Raw genomic sequence first — 6,682 nt, 5'->3', positions numbered from 1 at the left:
TGGGGAAGAGATGTCTCCCCAACACACCCCTTCACCATGTATATAAGTGGGTCTCCCACGTTGCAATGGAACTAGTGGATCATTTGTGTCTCTCCTTTGTCTCTTTTACTTTGATACAATAACAATTATAAAGAGCATTGCCTAAAAATCAAGAGCGTGTCCATAGAAAGAAAAAGAAAATCAAGAGCCGAACGGCCGGTTCGGCTCCCGTGGCTAGGCGTCGCCACGCCGGACCGCCGCCACAACACGTAAAGACTTCTTTTTGAAAAGAAAAATGCGCACCACGTAATGAGTATTGAGAGCAACTCAAAGAGCTCTCTTTTGTGAATCAATTTGTGGTTGGATCATTAAAAAAACAGTGATATTCTCAGCCAATCAAATTTTAAATTCTAGACTTGACATTGATGCTCGCATTATTTTTAAATTTATTTCAGGCCTTTTGACAATATGCATTCAGTGTGACACTACTAGAAAATACCTTATATCTAATAGAGGATTAACAGTAGCGTGGGGTTGATGCCATGGTTCCAACAACTAGCCATCATGGTTGCAACACCCTCCGCATGCGTGGTCACAATCGACGGCTGTGGGCTTCCAACATTTGCCACCAAGGTTCCAGCAGCTAGACGCTGCGGTTCCAGCTTCCGGCAATTACGGTTGCAACACCCCACCGGCATGTGGTCACCACACTAGGAGTCTTCCGGTGTTCACGAGTCACAACGATCCCGCAACACCGTTCCAGCATAATGACATGCTGGTTCCAACACCACCGCTGGTTGCAGCTTTCACAGACACTAGCCACACTTGTTGTCGACCAAGTGCATTGGGGCATGCCATCGCCACACGTGTGTCGCACACAGCTGTACAGTCATCTGAAAGTGTATCATAGTCCTCTAGGTGGGTTTTGGTGTCAACATATCTTAAGAGGTTAATGATTATCAAGTCTATTTTAGATTAGATCCCAAAAGATGCAACAAGAGACATGAATGGCGACCCCTCAATTTCCGAGGATAAGTGCTGGACAAGCCAATAACTTATAGTTTTCATTTTAGTGACATAAGATCTACATTGAGTCCACATGTACTATGCCATACTATAAAAAAGGGGGTCGAGGTTACTTTGTTTCTTCGTGTGCTTAAAAGTAAACCGCAAAGTCCTCAAAGTGTATTACTTTTTTGCTTATCTCCCTGCTCTTCCACTATCCGGACGCCTTGAACAATCTTCCTCGGATCAGACGAACTACTCCCAGAGAGAGTCATTACAAATCCTACTCTTTTTCAGAAACTCCACATACCACTCCTAGCCACTAGACCACTTGCTCTGTCTTCTTGTACTGCCCGAATATTCCAAACGATTTTTGGTTGAAGTTTTTGAATGACTTCCGGAAGTGTGCGCAGGTCTGTCCTTGGTTGGTCCATCAGAGCCTCCTAACAATATTTAGTCAGGCCCTTCGAGCTTTTCGAAAGTTGCCACCTTGAGTTTTGTTCAGCGATTCCGAGCTGATCATTCAGAGCCTCTGAGTTGTGCGAGAAAGTGTGCCACGGTGAGATTTTTATCTAGTTTATATATATACCCCTGTATATCCCACCAGATTACTCGAAGAAACTCCATTAAAATCCTACTTTAAAGAGCGAAGTATATTATCTCTTTAATCACAAGAGCAGAGAATTTGTTACGAACCAAAAATCAAGTTTGGGATTTTCGCTCTATTTTTCTTTTGAACCATAGAAATAAATGACCTACATTGAATTGACAAATGGTAAAGTGACTTTATGGTAAAAGGACTCAAAAAATAAGCAGCACAAATACAAGTACTAGGTGAAATTTAAGTAAATCAAAGAATCTTCTACCGATACAATTTTTCTATATAGTCTATGGCGTACACTAATTCATGAAATATCCCTAGCATTTTCTTACACAAAATTGACTTCATATAGACTCATGATCATCTTATCAACTTCACATGGGAGGCATCCTTGCGAATAAAATCTCCTGCATGAGATGAGGACAGCTTGCCTCGAGATGTTTGAATACATCTGAATCTGTTTTCTTCACAGCTTCAAGTGTCTTCCCTGATGCTACAAACTCAATACATGCTTTTTTGATAACCCCGCAGTTATGTTGCTCCGCTAATGTTAGCGTTGTCGCGACTGTTTTCAAGTTGACGCTATCACATAATTTACCTTCACACATAACCCTCAACCTCTCCACTCCATATAGATCCGCCGCAACTAGTAGGTGCTGTAGATTTTCAGTTTTGCCTTCTTCATAACCATCCATCATGCAATCTGTGTATATAAAGTGAAGAAGGGCCTCAAAGACTTGTGGCTCAATGTCATCAATCTCGATGCACCGAGTTGAGTTTTCTTTCGTCGGACCGAAGAGCTCTGCCTTGAAAACCGGGGACCGTGCAGCCAACAAACATCTGTGGGCATTGAACAATTGGCTGCGAACACTGAATGTCACATCTGCACCATCTCCATCCACATGCATGTGCCGGAGATGCTCTTGCAGATTCGACGGTGGAGCCACGGCAAGGTTCGTCTTAAGCTCCGTGCGAGATTCTTTTATGATGGTGAGTACGCACCTTATGGTCAATGAGCCATAGTAGAGGTCTGGCATTGTTTTCAGCTTTGAATTGTCGAAGAATCTGGTGTAGCCGAAACCGTCACTAGTATGAGCTCGAGGAAAGATGTGGTCGACTAGAGCCCTGGTTACTTGGCCGTGTTTCTCCAGAACGCTTAATGTGAACTTTGTCCTCACACCCTTTGAATCCGGTGAGCAGAGATGGTGCAAAAACACTGACCCTTTGCCGGCGTAGTCTTTCATGACTCCGTCTGGATAGAGCCTGATATTCCAGTTGTAGCCACCGACGCAGAATGTGCTCGAGCTTACGAACTTGCCGACGCCCATGACAACGAGCAGCGAGTAGTTGATAATCTCAAAATCGTGGGTCCCCGTGAAGCTCTCTGTGAGGCATCTCGACGCCGTCTCGGACGGAGACTGGCCAGGCTTAGCTGAGGAAGACGATCTGTTGCCCATGGAGACGGTAGAAGCTAGACTAAAGAGAGAGAGAGAGAGATCACCACCGATGATGTATTGGTCTTGAGGATGACGTGAGTCATTGCCAGGAATGTAGGCACGATAAACGCAGACACATGAGGCTCCAATATTGAAGTGATTATAAATATACCAAGAATCAAGGGAGAACAATAACATGACTATACCAATGTAAATATTTATTCTGAAGTTGAAATGTAGATGCCCCAATACAATGACTGAAATCTCAAATTTGGTATAATCAACGCTACACAGACTAAGTACTAAATACTGGTCACATGATCATTTAATTTCTAGACAAACGAGATTAGCCACTCAAGACACAGGACACCTTATCTAAAATATCCTTCATGATCAAAGGGCTGCTTGCCATCAGATGCTTGAATCCATCCGTTGCCATGATATCTCCTAGCCTGTTTTGTGAGGTCATGAATCCAATGCATGCTTCTTTGAGATCCCTACAGTGGTGCTGCTCCGCCAGAACCAATGTCGTTGCGACAGTTTCCAGGTCGATGCTGTGACGCAGCCTGCCTTCACACATAACTCTTAGCCTCTCCAACCCGTATCGATCTGCTGCAACCAGCAAGTGCTGCATGTTTGCGGTTTTACCTTCTTTGCTATCCCAATCATCTAGTATAGAATCCGTGTATATAAAGTGAAGAAGCGCCTCGAAGATTGATGGCTCGATGTCATCAATCGTGATGCTGTCTGTTGCCTTCTCCTTCGTTGGACCAAAGAGCTCCGCCTTGAAGACCGGGGACCGTGCAGCTAACAAGTATCTGTGGGCGCTGAACAACTGGCCAGATACACTGAATGTGACATCTGCTCCATGTCCATCCTTCCACATCTGCTGGAGATGGTCTTGCAGATTTGGCCGCGGAACCACGAAAAGGTTCCTCCTGATTTCCGTTCGCGGTTCTTTTATCACGGTAAGAACACACCGTATAGTGAAGTAACCACTTGTGGCATCCGACGATGATTTCAGCAGCCTCGATTTCTCGACGAATTTAGAAAAGCCAAAATCATCAATTGACGAAGAGAAGGTATGCTCCAACGACCCGAAGCTTGTTACTAGGACTTTGCCCTCCTTTTCCAACATGTTCAAGGTGAACTTGGTCCTGACGCCTTCCGGTTGGCTGGAACAATACAAAAAGGCTGAAGCATTACCGGCACACTCGGCATTATTGCCATCTGGGTAGAACCTGATAGTCCAATCGTAGCCACCAACGCTGAAGATGCATGAGCTGATGTATTTGCCAACGCCCATGCCGGCGAGCAGCGGGTAACAGGCTACCTCGAAATTGTGGGTGGCGGTTAAGCTCTCCGTGAAGCATCTAGACGAGGTCTCCGATAGGCTCCTGTGGTCATGGTTAACGACAGCGGTGGAGTTTTTTGCCATGGCCCCAAAGAGAGGACGATGGGTGCTTGTCGTGCCGACGCCTCTTTCTCGAGAATCACGGGATATGCTTCCCTTTCTTTCCTTAACCACTTATATCTATCCCTGATTACAGTGGCGAAGCTGATCAGAAAAAACTGGGCCGGCCAGACTAAAGAAGAGCACAACTTTTTTGAAATTCTGAATGTGAAACCTATGCTGCAATTTGTAAAATGAAAAGAACAATTAAGCAGTCAATTGATTCGAACAATTGGGCTATCTACTGAAGCAATTGTAATCAAATCAATTCTTCTCTGAGTGTGAGTGGCCTTGCCCGTGGCTACCAACATTGCAATTCCTATGAGATGTAAGGAACAATCGAGTGAAAAATCAGGCTATAAATTATCAAATGGCTAACTAGGATTAGGAATTCGGGGAATACCTGCGTGTTCCCAATCTGATGCCTTGCACAGGGGCAGCTTCGTTGTGGGGAGGAGAGCAGTCGTACGAGAAGGAGCGCAAAGGGCAGTGAGCCGGCACGACGGCGCGGCCGGGATGATGTCGCCGATTGCTCGCTGCGAAGGCGACGCTAGGTTCCGCTGCTACACAGATAATTGGATCAATCGTGCCCTGCTTGGTTAGTGGGCCGCAGGTGGGCTGGGCTCATAGGTAAGAATAGAGACCATGAAATTACTGGGCGGGCCGTAGCCCAGTTTGGTCTCAAGAAAGAGCACCCCCTCTACATGATTAATGGCCCCTAAAAAAACTGATTAATGATTACCAGCACAAATGTCCGTGCATTGCAACAAAAGACATTGTTACGGGTCTCATGCCTCGACTTATTTCCGTTTGTCCTATTATCCTCTTTCCAGTCCGCCATTAACATCTCCTCCACACACTTCTGTATCTCGGCCCTCGATGCCTTGGCCCCCACTGTCCTCCTTGTTTCTAGTGGCGACATTAGCCGGCGAGGTGCAGTGGCACGGCATGCCATGTGTGGCGGTGCCTGGGGGCACATCGGCGTTCGTGGCGACGGCGGCATCGTAGTTGTTGCAGCGTGTGTAACTGTGGCGCAACACGACGTGCGTGCATGGCAGCACCCGACAGCTACGGCGTGGTGGTGACGGTCTAGCGTGAAGGCACCCAGCGGTAGCCATGACGTGGCATGGTGGAGGCACAGCGACGGCGGCCTGACGCGGCGCATCATGAAGTTTCAGGTGGTTATCCGTCCATAAGAAAGCTTTTTTCTGTGAACACACAAGACGGAAATGATTATTCTATAATTTAAAATTCAGATTTACAGAGCAGCTGTTGGAGTTCTTTTAAGGGCACGGGAGCTATTGTAGTTGCTCTAACGACATAATCATGGATCAAATCCAATTTGGTTACTATAGCACCGTCTATTAAGAGAAGTTTGTTACATCTGTTCGTTTCTATTATCTTCCATTGATTTATTTTAAATTTTATTTCCCCAACATCCTATCTCTTTCCTTCGGTATTAGGGGAACTTTTTTTTCATTTGGTAATGTTAAACTAGAAACATAGTACCATTCAAAATTTGAGCATTTTTTTGTTAAGTTTAAGAAAGTGATTTTTCTACATCAAGGGACATTGCACCCACCAATGGCAACATAGAATAAAATCTGAAACTTTGTGGCTTTGATTATAACAAAATGTTTTATTTCTTGCTAAATTTGGTGGCCAAATGACATGAAGTTCTATACAATTTTTATTTACTTTTGCCCAAAGTATGTGCACTGTTTGAGTAAATCTGTACTGCGTTTGTATGGAGATCATTTCATGCTATTTGTCCATCAAACTTTGCATGCACCTGAAACAATTGTTTATAATCACTGTCACGAAGCTTAAGATTTTTCTGGTCTTGGCGAGTCGCAGAAATCCCGCAACACCGTTCTAGCACCACTGCATCCCACCGTCGTAGTTGGTGTAGCTCGTCGGCGCCGCGATTACAGCTTCTCCGCAGGCTGGTCACAACTCTTCCAGTGGACGGTTCCAGCTTTTTCGCTGGCTTGTCGTAGCTCCAGTGATGAGGGGTATTTGGGTGTTGGTGGCACATGGTGCGGCATGCTACAGGGGCGAAGGGTGAAAGAACAGAGGAAAGGGAGGAGGACGAGCTCGAGCTCGAGCGATGGGAAGAAAGAGATCTCGCTTGGGGGAGAAATTAAGAAACAAATGAGTGGAGCAAAAAGACCTCCGCTGGAGAGGATGAGGACACGAAGCGGTGGA

The 6,682-nt window shown here is 45.6% G+C and overlaps 2 pseudogenes across 1 annotated transcript; both read right to left on the bottom strand.

Moving 5' to 3' along the window:
• Positions 1-1,959: 1,959 nt before the first annotated feature.
• On the bottom strand, positions 1,960-3,042 carry LOC125527459 (BTB/POZ and MATH domain-containing protein 1 pseudogene; annotated as a pseudogene).
• Positions 3,043-3,248: 206 nt separating this feature from the next.
• On the bottom strand, positions 3,249-5,014 carry LOC125548116 (BTB/POZ and MATH domain-containing protein 2 pseudogene; annotated as a pseudogene). The gene is made up of 2 exons (XR_015615242.1): positions 4,878-5,014; positions 3,249-4,793 (listed from the first exon to the last, which is right to left on the bottom strand). The product of XR_015615242.1 is annotated as a BTB/POZ and MATH domain-containing protein 2 pseudogene (transcript).
• Positions 5,015-6,682: the final 1,668 nt, after the last annotated feature.

Source organism: Triticum urartu, chromosome 2A (genome assembly GCF_056163025.1).
Source record: "Triticum urartu cultivar PI428250 chromosome 2A, HENAU_Tu73, whole genome shotgun sequence".
In the NCBI taxonomy this organism is placed as follows: Eukaryota; Viridiplantae; Streptophyta; class Magnoliopsida; order Poales; family Poaceae; genus Triticum; species Triticum urartu.
This window is presented reverse-complemented; position numbering and strand designations above follow the sequence as displayed.